Source organism: Mauremys mutica, chromosome 3 (assembly GCF_020497125.1).
Source record: "Mauremys mutica isolate MM-2020 ecotype Southern chromosome 3, ASM2049712v1, whole genome shotgun sequence".
NCBI lineage: Eukaryota > Metazoa > Chordata > Testudines > Geoemydidae > Mauremys > Mauremys mutica.
In genome coordinates this window covers 88546021-88559391 of record NC_059074.1, presented here as the reverse complement: position 1 = coordinate 88559391, position 13371 = coordinate 88546021, and the positions used below count along the sequence as shown (strand labels likewise).

Here is a 13371-nt window from a genome sequence, read left to right as displayed (position 1 = left end):
AATGCAGATAAATGGGTCATGATGATCTCCCCAGTAAGAGTGAAGTCACTCGTCTTGATGGACCTGCTGGAGCTGGCATTGACAGTGCAACCTTTGACAGTGCTGGTGAGTATCGGTGCTTATAACCTGAACTTGACTCCGCACTGGAGGACTTTTTCAGAGCCTTTTTTGTGAGGGGACATCAAACATTTATCAGCCTATGAAAATTAGGAGAATTATGAGCACTTAGAAGATGTTGCTGGAGATGAAGAGGAATGATGTTTCTCATTTAATTTCATCTTAGAAACTGGGGAGTTGGAGGGGCATCTCTTGCGGACAACCTCTCCATTGTTTCTTTTGGTCAGGCTCTGAAGAGGAATGAGTCACCTTCTTAACAACATGTACCTTGAGGCAAAAATCCCTCTGCTTTTTTGTTCTTCTCTGGGAGGAAGTAGAAATAGGAACTTTGTTCCTCACATGCTCCAACTTTTGCCTGTCACTAACAGGGATTGAGGCCATGCCTGTGGGAGATTGCAGAAATCCCCAGGTTTCAAACATATAAACCCCAGTTAACTCACTAAATATTGACTAGTCTAAAACTAACACTAAGCTACAACTATGTACAGAAAGAATTTTTCCAGTGCTGGTTAATTGAAGGTTCAAGAGTGATGGGAAGCTCCAACTCACAATGAGAACTGAGAGGGAGACAGCAACAATTCCCCCTTTTTTACCCTCAGCTTGGATCATGAGGAGAACCAAGGTGCGTGCACTGCCTAGTTGTATGGCTGGCAGAAGTCTCCAACCCGAGAGCACTACACACACCCTCACCTAGAAAGGAATGTATATGCCCACAAAGGAAAACTTTGCTTTGATCTGCAGTTTTATACAAATCCTTTCTATTCTGGTTTCAATTTATATGGATCCATATTTCGTGGAAATTACTGGGGGCTCCAAACAAACTCCCACATAAAGTGCAGCTCATCTGAAATGTACAAACTTGGCCTCATTTTAGATTGAAACCATGTCACCACCAAGTTCCTGTACTGCACTCTTTGAGACTGACCGAATCAAAACCCAAACAATCATGGACTTGCATCGTTCATCCACCCACCACCACCATCTTCAAGAGCCACTCTCTCTGATGAGACTAAACAAAATAGAGTATCAATATAGTGAAATCTGGGATATTTCAGTACCAGAATTTAATGTCCCTATCATGATATGTAGCAAGGCGTCACCAGCAGATTCTGTTCACAAATATGGTTTAAGCAGCCCTGGGAGAATCACAACAGTGCAAAGGAGAGTCTTCATTGGTGTAGTGCTGGCATTCTGATTCTTACATGACATCCTGTGCCTGTTATCAGCATAAAGGACATTGCTGGGAGAAAACATGCAAGGCCAGTGGTCCCTTATGGCCCACTGATCCCTTGCTGCCATATTGTCCTCTTCCAGCTCTTGGCAGGCGGGGTAACTTAGAGCAGCCTCCAGAAGATTGTCCAAACATATGGCCATCCAAAGACTGAGGGAATGCAAAGGCAAACTTTATATCTTCCTACTGAAGTCAGCTTGTATGACTTGGCCCTAAGTGTTCACATCTGGAGTTTGGGAAGTTCCTGTTACAAAGAAATAAAGTAGAGCTGACTAACATCTTTATAATTTATTTAAAAAATAGGAAAAATAATCACAGAGTTTCATTCTCTCCCACCATCCTGTTTTTAAGCCAACTATAGAGCTAGATGAAATGTTTTGCATGTTGAAATATAAATGTAATTTTGAATTCTTGAGGGGGAAGGAAAAATACATATTTAAAAAAATTCGGGTGGGGGGAAGACAGACTCTAATGTGAAGTTGGATCTGGAATCAGAGTTCTCATCTGGGAGTTTAACTCCAGCCCATCTCTACCTGAAAGCATAAGCTGGCCCAGTTTCAAATGAATGTTGATTAAATTAACACAAAACTCTGTCCAGACTCATTGAAAACGTTTGCAAATGTGGGCCAAGTTTCAGGTTTCGTTATGCTTTTATGTTTTCATTCTAATGCTTTTAACATTGACTCTACAGTAAATTCTATCTATGCAGCTGTATTTTATATAACAAATATATAGTATATCTCAGTGGCATACATAATATAGGTACCTTTATAATTATTACTGTATATAGTTAAAACAGTAGCTTGTACCCATGATAAAAATTACAGGCATGATTAACTTCTCTCCTTATGCTTTTTCCTCTCCTCTCAAATTGCCCTTTGAACAATTCATTAGTGAGGATATTGTGACATAGCAGACAGTCAGGACTCCATAACACAGGGCAGATTGGGCCACACTGACCAATAAGAGCATTCCTAGATGGACAGCTGGAGAGACATCAATATATTTAAGGTGTGGATCTATTTTCTATAAAATAGTGATGTACAGATGGTATCTCTGAAATTGTGTTAATATGAAACTGAGTAAATCTGGCAATCATTAGAGATTCTCTTTAAAATAGGCCTTTTTAATTTCAGCATTTAATATTACCTAAGAACTTACAAGAAAAGTTTAGTCTTAATGGGGGAACACTGCAAAAATTTCGACTATCATTGGCAGAGGTGAGAAAGAGGGCAGACTTTTCTCTCTTAATCCTAATTTAACCTGCCCAAATATAGGGTGTCTTAGTTTTGAATATACCTTTGAAAAGTTACCACTGTCATTATGGCACTAGCCTCAGGAGATCAGAGTTCAATACTTGCCTCTACTACAGCCTTCCTGTATGATGCTGGGTAACTTACTTAGTCTCTCTGTGCTTCAGTTGCCCATCTGTAATATGAGGATAATAAATAAAACTTCCTTTGTCTGCCTTGTCTCTCTAGATTATGAGCTCTTCAGAGCAGGTACCATCTCTCACCATATGTATATAGACTAACTAACACAATGTGGTCCCAATTTCCATTGAAGCCTCTAGATACTATCATGATAATTAATAATAATTCCCAAATTTGTGCATTCTTATCTGAATCAAAATAAGATTTTTGGTTTGGCTCTGATATTTAGCAATATTTAACCAAACAAATGTCAGAATTGAAACCATTACTATAAATGCAGTCTAGGCCCATTTTAAAAACATAACTACACTATTACGTTACGATTGTCAAATATATCTGTAGTCTGAGGAAAAGCCAGATCTCACAATGTAATCAAAAGGGAAAATAAATTAGTCAAAGAATAAAATGCTTTGCTAGGGAAGGGAAGGAATAACGAAGTGGTTTGAGATTTAGCCCACTAAACCTAGGGTTGTAAGTTCAATCCTTGAAGGGGCTGTTTAGGGATCAGGGCAAAAATCTGTCAGGGAGAGTACATGGTCCTGCTGTGAAGGCAGGGAACTAGACTCAATGACCCAAGGTCCCTTCCAGTTCTATGAAATAGATCTCTCTATATATATATATAAATAGTAGAAGGGTTTTCCTTTTCTAGATTGAAACATTGGGATGGCACTCCTACAGAGAGTATTACAAGTTCTCTTCAACTAACTGTATCAACAGGTTATATCTCAGAGAAATATTTATTGTTAGCAGTGGTGTAATTCTATTTACAGGATGAGTGTATCAATCAGTTAAATATTTTCTCTCTGACTGGAATTATTCCAAAGAATCATTATTAAGTGCAGAGCTACTGCTTGCAGTATATACCTATGCAAGTGAACCAAAACATTGCATGAGTCCAGAATCTTATTTAGCTCTTTCTGTCTCTCTTCCTTGTTTACTCTTCACCTTCTGTTCTTACCTGTAACTTCATCTTCTCTTTTTAGTTTACCTATATCCCTTTCTAGTTCATAAGAGTTCAATCCCCAATCTTTTTCACTTCAACCACCTTGGCAAATATCTGTGAAGCCCCTTGATACATGCATGGCCTCAATTTTATCCACTGCCATTCTCCAGTCTCTCTCCCTTCCCATTATCTAATTTCATTCCACTTTGCTACTTTTCACTTATAAATTCTGCTCAGTTGCTTCTCTTCTGATTCCAGTTCAATGCAGTTATTTTTTCTTCTTTTCTAGGTCAACCCAAATACCTGAGAGTAAACTGAAATGGGTGAGATCTCAAATGACAAAGAAATGCATTTTTCATTATCAATAAACTAGGATTGGAAATGGAAGTGAGAGTTTGGGGTTGAACTATTAACTAGGAAAGGTTCTGATGAGTTGAATGGATAGTGAAGGGGAACAAATGCATGAACTGGGAGGGGAGAAAGATTACACTAAATTACAGAAGGGAAATAAAAAGATTAAGTAAGGAAAGAGGAAAATGATACACTGGGCACAAAGAAATAAGATAGTAAGGAAGAAACCTACAGGTAGCAGAAAGGAAGAGGGGGACTAAGCTAGGCTAGATGGCAAAAGAATGAACAATAAATAGAGTGATAGGAAACTGAACAAGCTAAATTTAAAGGGAAATCCAAATGGAAAGTAACACAAGGTTTAACAATTGTAACTGGGAGATGCACATGATGAAGACAGTTGTAGGACTATATTATGTACATGGTTATGATGAAAAAAGCTGAAAAGGACATTGGATTAAAGTATTGGTGTTACTTTGATTTAAATAAGTGTTGTTGCAGTGATGTAGGATTGGTGATGTAGGATTAGTTTTTAAAGTTCATAACATGGAGGTCACGATGGATCCCCTGCTGCCACTGGAGTCTCAGGAAGCAGCAGCTGTCAAAGGGGCTTCTTATCACCTGCACTTCCCCCCATGTTTCCTTGACAGTTGAAGTCACTGGAGGTGCTTGAGCTAAAATCCCATTCATGGTACAAACAAACAGGAGGAGACTGGTGGCAGAGTGTTCCCAGTATGAGGTCTTTGACATTGGATCAAGCTTCTGCCTTGATCCATCAGAGACTAGATTTGATTACCTCAGGAAATGCTATGAGATCGACCTGTTCTGGAGAATTAGAGAGGTACTGGGGTTAGGATTTGAAATATGTGTTTAGAGCTGGGCACTGGCCAGAGGTGTCTTGATATGAATAGAAATGTCTGGGATTATGAAGGAGAGTGGGATGTCGTGAAGAATGAAGATAGTCATCTGTGAAGTGTTTGACCTTACAGCATTTCCAGCATTCAGCATCCAAAGCATTCAGTGAGTGAGCTGTATAAAATCAAATATGAATAAATACATAGTTTCTAAGATAGTTCTAATATGAAGTGGATGTGCCGGACAATATAAAAAGCGTATGCACGACTTGTCAGATGCTTCCCAAGTAAATATACTTTTTGTTAAAACAATTTTCAGAGTCTCACCTTTGTTCAATTATATTTTTCAACACTTGACATGGAAGGAAGTTTTTATTGTTTGGTTAACCATTTAGACATCAAAAGAGCATGATTCCTCATGCATGATGATAATGTGTCCACCAGAGACTGTCAATGCAAGAAAGTAGTAAAAGCAGACCAAGCTTAGGTGATCACCTCTCTGACAAAAGAGCACACAGAGAGGAATGAGACATCTTACTGATGTCCCTGCGGAATGAAAGAAGAGAAATGTTCTTGACAATGGAGGCCATGGGATTTTTCTTTGTCAATGAAAGTGACATCAAATGACAGTCAGCAGCCTAGAGTAAGTGGCATGAATGAAAATTGTATTGTAGGGTAAATAAGCCATGGGAAGGAATGATTTACACAGATTGGTAGGATAATTTTAGAAGTTTAATTTCAAATTAATTGGATGGATCACTTGATGATTACCTATTCTAGTCAGTCCCTCTGAAGCATCTGGCATTGGCCACTGTCGGAGGACAGGATACTGAGCTAGACAGACCTTTGGTCTGACCCAGTATGGCTGTTCTTATATTATTATGTAAATGGAATAGTAGCTTTTAATGTCCCTTCATAAGGATTCATGGCTTTCCATTTTGAAGGCTAGATGAAGGGCAGTAGAGATGCCACACATCACGCAACTTTATTCCCAGAAAATGGGAATGAAATACAATTTTTTTTTATTGCCTTACATTTTGTCTGATTGTTTATATGGCTTTTCGTTACTTGAAAATATGCTGGGAGTCAATGCAAAAAAACAAAACCATACTTGTTTGTGAATTTATTTATGAATACTTAGTACTAGCCTCAGCTTCAGCATTAATAATTTTCATAAGATTAATATTAGCAGCACTTTGCTATGACCATCATGCTACTGATGGAACAGAACTCAGGTATTTCCCTGTGAACAAATTTGCAGTACAACATAAAAGGGAATTCTGTTTCAAAAGGCAAAAAAGTCAATTTTATTTATTAGCAACAAGTACTATAAAGTTGTCAGGCAAACAAATATTTATTCTGCAAGTTTGAATAACATACCATGTAGCTTCCTTGGAAACCCATGGCTTTATAAAGAGAACAAACTGATTCCAAAAATGGATGGAGATTCCTTATCATTTTTCTGCTAAGAAGGAAGGGGTGGTTTTGAGATGAAATTACTGGACTGGGACTCAGGAGGTCTGTCTTCTATCCCCAGTACTGTCTCAGGCACTTAATTTAATTTCTCTGTGGCTCATTCCACTCGTCTACAAGTGCAGGACTTCTCTACCTCACAAGATTGCTGTGAGAATACATTAATTAGTGATTGTGAGGTGCTGAGAATCTATAGTGATGTGGGTTATATAACTGCCTACATAATTATTATGGTCAAAAGCTATAATGACTGTATTAACTTTTCAACATTTTAATGGATTTTATGAGCTTTCACTAACAATTGAACATGTTAATATATATATATATATATAAATTACACACACACACAAATAAACTTAAGGTTCAAAGTTGTGAACTGGCAAGAATTGTCTGGATAATTATTCAATTTCACATTGACCCCAAAATATTGTAAATTTAACACTAATAGTTTTGGTCAAAAGAAATTTGGTGGGGCTAGAGTCATAAGAGTTGTGATAGGGTGTTTGGAGGGACAGACAGCCTAGCAGTTAGCGCACCTGACTTCTAGTCCCTGGCTTTTCTGACCAGGCAGCAAAGGTGCCTGGTTTCTGACCTTAGTGTGGAAATCTTCAGGTCTTCCCTCACATATGGGCCTCAGCCCTTAAGGGGGTGTGGTAAGAAGACCAGGGCCCTCTCTCTACACCAAGTCCCAGTCCAGAGCCCTGTGGGAAGCAACATTGACAGGGTCCTCCAAGCACAGAATCTATGTATGTTGCACTGGGCTACTTCCTACGTTCCTTCAGTTTGGGGCATGGACCTTACAGTCCAAATAGTCTTTACTGGCTCACCTGGTGTAGCAGCCCCTTTTGGACTTTTGAGGCATCCTTCTGAGGTCTCAGGACCTTCTGGGCAGGAGCAGATGTAAGGATGGAGATGGCTTAACCCCACAATGTTCTTAGTCAAATAGTTCACTCATTGCTGGGTGCTCCTCTGTCTCCTCAACGGTGTCTAGGTGAGGGTCACAGTGCTTCTCCCCTGGTGGCCGTCCTGACTGTCAGACTTGTAGTTATGCTCCACTCCTGTAGAGAGACAGAGAAACCTCCTGCCTCTTCAGTCAGACCTGCACTGAGCCAGGTTCTCGCCTTCTCTTCCGTCTCCAGGCCTGGCATTGGCAACCGGTATTGCGGGGCAGGGCTAGCTGGGCCCACATGCTCTTTTTATTCCCTTTTCTGCTGGTGTGGGGTTTTTCTGCTTCATCACAATGGAACTTAGGTGGCGTTTACAAAACTGGAGGAGTCCAGTCTCTCATGTTGAAGCTGTTCCACTTTGTATAAACATTCACTAAAGAAGACGGGATTGGAACCTGGATGCCCCCCATCCCAGGTAAGTGGCCTAATTGCTAGGTTATAGAGTCACTCACTTTCTCTTTCTGGCCCAATGAATATTTAAGTAGTCTTATAAAAAGTGGAACAACTGCAACGGAAAAGATTGAGAGAGGACCCACTGCAGAATATCCTGTAGCTCAGTGGTTAAAGCATTTACCTAAAATGTAGTAAATCTAGCTCCAAATCATGCAGAATAGGGACTTAGACCGGGTTCTCTCAAATCCCAGTGGAGTGTTTTAAACACGGGACTTTAGGTTATGGGAGGGACAACACCTTCTCCATGAAAGGTGCCTAAGTCCCTTTGTGAATCTAGCCTGGCTTTGGGGTATTTTTGGCACATACTATTCTGTAAATTTGTGTCAACTCCAAAACATTTTTTCTATTTTTATGGTTCATCTAGGGAAATTATAACTTGGATAATGGAATGGTGCATATGCTTATAACATTTGCAGATGATACCAATCCATGAAGGTTTGCAAGCACTTTGGAGGACAGGAGTAGAATTTAAAACAATCTTGGCAAACTGGAGAATTGGTCTGAAATTAACAAGATGAAAATCAATAGAGTTGATACTACACTTAGGAAGGAAAAATCAAATGTACAAATACAAAAGGAGAATAAGGAGCCAGGCAGTAGAACAAGATCTAGGGACTATAGTGGAGCATAAATTGAACATGAGTCAACAGTGTGATGCAGCTGTGAAAAAGGCTAACATAATTCTGGGGTGTATTAACAGGAGTGTCGTGTGTAACATATGGGACGTAATTACCCCAATCTAGTTGGCACTGGTGGGGCCTCAGCTGGAGTACTGTGTCCAATTCTGGGTAATACACTTAAAGAAAGATGTGGACAAATTGGAGTGAGAGTCCAGAGGAGAGCAACAAAAATGATAAAAGGTTTAGAAATCATGACCTATTAGGAAAAGTTAAAAATATGGGTGTGTTTAGTCTTGAAAAGACTAAGGGTGGACCTGATCGTCTTCAAATACATTAAGGGCTGTTTTAAAGAGTTTGGGGATTAACTGATCTCCATGTCCACTGAAGGTGGTGCAGCAAGGGAGATTTAGTTTACACATACGGAAAAACTTTCTAACTAAAGGATAGTTAAGCTCTGGAATAGGCTTCTAAAGGAGTTTGTGGAATCACCGTCATTGCGGGTTTTAAAAAACAAATTAGCCAACCACCTGTCAGGGATGGTCTAGACTTGATCCAGAGTCAGTGCAGGGGGCTGGACTAGATGACTTCTTGAGATTCCTTTCAGCCATACATTTCTATGATCATATACTATTTTTTCCACAGGACCCCAGCTTAATTCAACGCAGTGGGCTCATTCAATGAGCAGCTATTCAATAATTTAATTTTTCTCATTGTTCATTGTGTGGGCTCATGCCTTTTTACTGCACATTACTCAAACACTGTACTGAATTATTAATCTCCTCATAGGCTTTTCTATGGCACCCATCACTAAGGTATCTGAGTGCCTCAAAAACATGAAAGAGTATATTTTCACAATAGCCCTGTGAGATGGGGAACTGATGCAACAAACGATCAAGGTTAAAATATCTACTAATTTTGGGTACCTGATTTGAGAAGCCCAGGACCTGATATTTCAGTACTGAGCATTACATAACACTTTATATGTTCAAAGAGCAACTTCCATTGACTTCATTTGCAGCTGAGAGTGTTCATCACTTCTGAAAATCTGGCCCAGGGTCTCAAGTTGGGGATCCATAAAATAAGGAACTCACAATTAGTGGCCATCTATGAAAAGTTTGGTTTAAGCAACTTGCCCAGCCCCATGGAGGAACTCTGTGGCAGAGGCAGGAATAGAATCCAATTTTCCAGGGCAATATTCAGCTGTTTTAAACATAAAACTGTCCTTTCTCTTCCTGTAAACCCCTGCCTCATTCATGACACATCTTCCAATTTCACATGTATAAACTTTACCAGCCTGTTGTGAAAAGTCTAAACTTAGGTCCCACATATCAAACTGTAGCCAACATACAGGAGAGCTCTGAGTTGATCATTTCAATTTTGTCTAGATTTTACTTTGGGCACATGAAATGACCGTAAATCTTTAGCAAAGCATTGGAGGGCAGTCACATAGCTACCATAATAGGTAATATATACAATAAGAACAATAAGTCACAATGTCTATATGACCTCATGAAATCACTTTTACTTACAGACACTAAATGTATGAGCAATAAATATGCACTTTTCCATATAACTCTTGCTTGGTATTGAATTATTTGCCAGCAAATTAAACCATATACTAACACATACATATAGTGAGCTGTGGTTTAGGCATGGGATGGGCAATGAATGAGTCAAACTCTGCAATTCACTACAGTAGCACTGCATCAATTTAAATTAGCAGTAATTTTGTCTGTGCTTATTTTTTTCATTCCACTGTTAATATTTCTCATACCACTTCTGGAATGCATCCAGCTCACATTTCCTGCTAGAACAGTTACACAACTTTTTAAAATCTTCCCTCGGCATTTTTCTAAACCCCAAATGTATTTGGTTATTCGCTGTTTCTTTCTTTAAGACAAACGTAAAACATCAATTTCAAAGCTGAATTCTCCATTACTGATGGCATGATTTGGCCCACTGTTCCCATATTTACCTGGAGGTGTGCATTACATAAATAGAAGTCCTTAGAGCAGGGCATAAGCACCACTGATGGCCTCTCTGGTTTCACTTATGCAATATGAATTGGCTTGTAGAGTAATGTGACTAGGAAAATCTAATTTTCTGCCCATTCCCAGCTGAACTGAATTGTAAGCTTTTTTTTTCCTGCTAAGTGAAAGAGTGTAAAACACTGCAGTCTGGCCCCTCCTCTTCAGCCTTCTCTCATCAGATGAACTGAGTTACCTGCACAAAGGTGAACTGAAGCCTGAAATTTACCAGCATGCTTACTTTAGACCACAAGAAATTGCATTAGATGCAATGTGGAAGGCTAAAATATCAGGCTTCATTGCATAGCACTGCACAATACATCACATACATAATGTATTAATGCACTGTGGAAGAAATAAGGATACAAGAAAAAAAAGTGATCCAGCTTATATCAAGCCTTATTCACTCTTAAATTGTCAAGTGCACACATCAACCCTGTCCTGCATTGCTGCAATACCGTTTTAATACGTTTTAGTGCCGGGAAATGTCCCTCTGGCAGTGGAAAACTTCCAAACCAGTGCACAGTGACAAAGTGTTTCAGACAAATAAATCAAATAAGTGGTTTCAGCAACTATACTGACAAATGAATACATTTCCTACTACTGACCAGCATAGTTTCCTGACCCTCCAGTCAAAGAAATCCCAGCTGAAATGCTGTGTTGCCTTTCTGTCTTCAAAAATCCACTGCCTCGTCAACAAAACATGAAATGCTTTGCAAAGCAGTTGCATCCGCCACTGAGAATCCTAAACAAGAGGGTAGATCTGGAAAACTAAGTATTAACTTATGTATAAGAGGACCAAAGTTAGGCAAGTAGCTTACTTTTATTCACCATTTTATTTCTTTATTTCTATTAGGTGCCTTATGTTTGTAATATTCCAGGGACATAAAAATAAACACACCGATGAGGACAAGGCTTTTGAAGTTTTACATTACTCAATGAGATTATCTGGTTGACTTTACATGCAGAAGGGTTCTCAGGAGGATGTTCCACTCTTTGCTCAAACTCTATTAACATAGTAAGAAAGAAATATTTGTTCGTTTTGTAAAGTAAATATGATTTTTAATAGAAAGAGGTGAAGAATTGCCTTTAACCTCTTTTTCCTCTGCTGATTACAGATAAATGCCGATGCATTAAGAACACACAACACTTGTATAGCACTGTACAGGGCACAGCAGATGTATTTTTGCCAAGTGACTTAACATTTTGTTTAATGCATCAGTTACCCATGATTTCTTAATCTGAATTCCAAGAACCCTTCCTGAATAGCAGAGTGAATAATTCTTCCTCCACCCCCCCCTCCCCACACACACTTCCCCATGTGCACTAAACCAGAATTTGTGGGCAGGGGCGAGAGGAGAAGAAAAAGTCACTGCTGCTGTGACATCAAACATAGGTTTCAGTCAAATAGGATAAGTGGATTTAACAATTCTGAAATAGTGTTTTGTAACTGCTCTTGGCTCTGGTACATCAGAAATGTGGACCTGTCTCTAACTTATGCACTCAGTAGCCTCGCTTTTAGGTATTGAAAATTCAGCTAGCATTTAAGCCAAGTAGTTATTTGAACACATTGGGCCTGCTTCCCTTCTCACTTACAGCAGTGTAAATTGCACAGTAAAAGAGAACCTCTGCTGTCAAGATTTCAGAATTTAACTAGAGAAAGCGAGGGGAAGGGAGAAAGAGGTATTATCCCCATTTTGCAGATGGGGAACTAAGGCACAGATCAATTAAAAACAAGGTTATGTAAGAAGTCATTGGAAAAAGCTAGGAATTGAACCCCAATTGCTGAAGTCCAATCCAATACCTTAACCAGAACATACTTTCCCCCAGTGCAGAGCTAGATCAAAACTTCCCCAGAGTTCAACAGTGTTATTATCAGGGTTTGGGGTCTGGCCCACCTCTGAAATATCATATCTTTTCAAAGGTCACCTGCCTGAGCTATTTCAATACAGCTTTGAAAATATTTTTGGAAGTTTTGCTTTTACAACCTCCTAACGAACCAAACTATCTGCATCTCTTGAATCTGTTGGTAGGAAGCAGCCTGTGACACTTACCAAGCTTGTGTTGGAGACCAGGCCCAGTGATTAGAGCAGGGAGTTAGTAACCAGGAATAGAGACCCAGAGTCAGAGGCCAGATGCCAGAGCCAAGGGTTAGAGCTGAAGTAAGGAATCCGAAAGGAGGGTCTGAGCCAAGTTACCTGGAGTGCAGCAAGGCTGGAACTAAGCAGGAGCAGGACTGGAACTAGGCAGGAGCAAAGCTGGGAACAAGCAGGCACAGAAGCTATCACAGCCATGAGCAAATGCTTTGAGGAGCCACCAAACTGGTGCTGCTTCTGGGCTTAAGAGCTGGTCTGCTGACTCTCCCAACCAGTCAGGGGTGAAGCCTGTCAGACAGCCTACTATAGGCCAGCTGTGTTCATTAGGTTGTCCACAGACTGGCTGTGCTCCAGGCCCTGCATCCTGATAGTTATTGTTTAGCACATGTCCCATCTGTTTCTTACCTGTGAGTCTGAAAACAAGAGTAGACTCAGCAAATGCTGCTGAATGTCAAACGTGTATTGAAATTAAAATATTGAACACTATGAGACCAGTTCAGGGAAGTGCTGAGTGACTTCTGCAAATAGCTGAGCATCCTCATTTCCCATCAAATTCAATGGGATTTGTGGATGCTCTGCACTATAGATGGACAAAAAAAAAAAGTAGTGGGGGGGGGGGATTCCAAAATTTGAAATTCGTTGACCAGCTCTATTTAGCACCTCATAGGCTCTAGAACTATCATAGCAATTTAAAATTATTGGCTCTGATTCAACTCCAGTTTTATGTCAGTCTAGCTCCATGGACTTCAGTGGAGTCACAGTGGTGTGAAACTGATGTAACACAGTAGTGAACCTGGCTCCTCCATTTCCCCACCCCCTTCTGTTCACT

At 39.8% G+C, this 13371-nt stretch overlaps 1 long non-coding RNA gene across 1 annotated transcript; it reads right to left on the bottom strand.

Moving 5' to 3' along the window:
* Positions 1-1288: 1288 nt before the first annotated feature.
* On the bottom strand, positions 1289-12743 carry LOC123365985. Its single transcript, XR_006577868.1, has 3 exons — positions 12645-12743; positions 7227-7457; positions 1289-1592 (listed from the first exon to the last, which is right to left on the bottom strand). It is a non-coding gene; the product is annotated as an uncharacterized LOC123365985 (long non-coding RNA).
* Between the last annotated feature and the right edge of the window lie 628 nt (positions 12744-13371).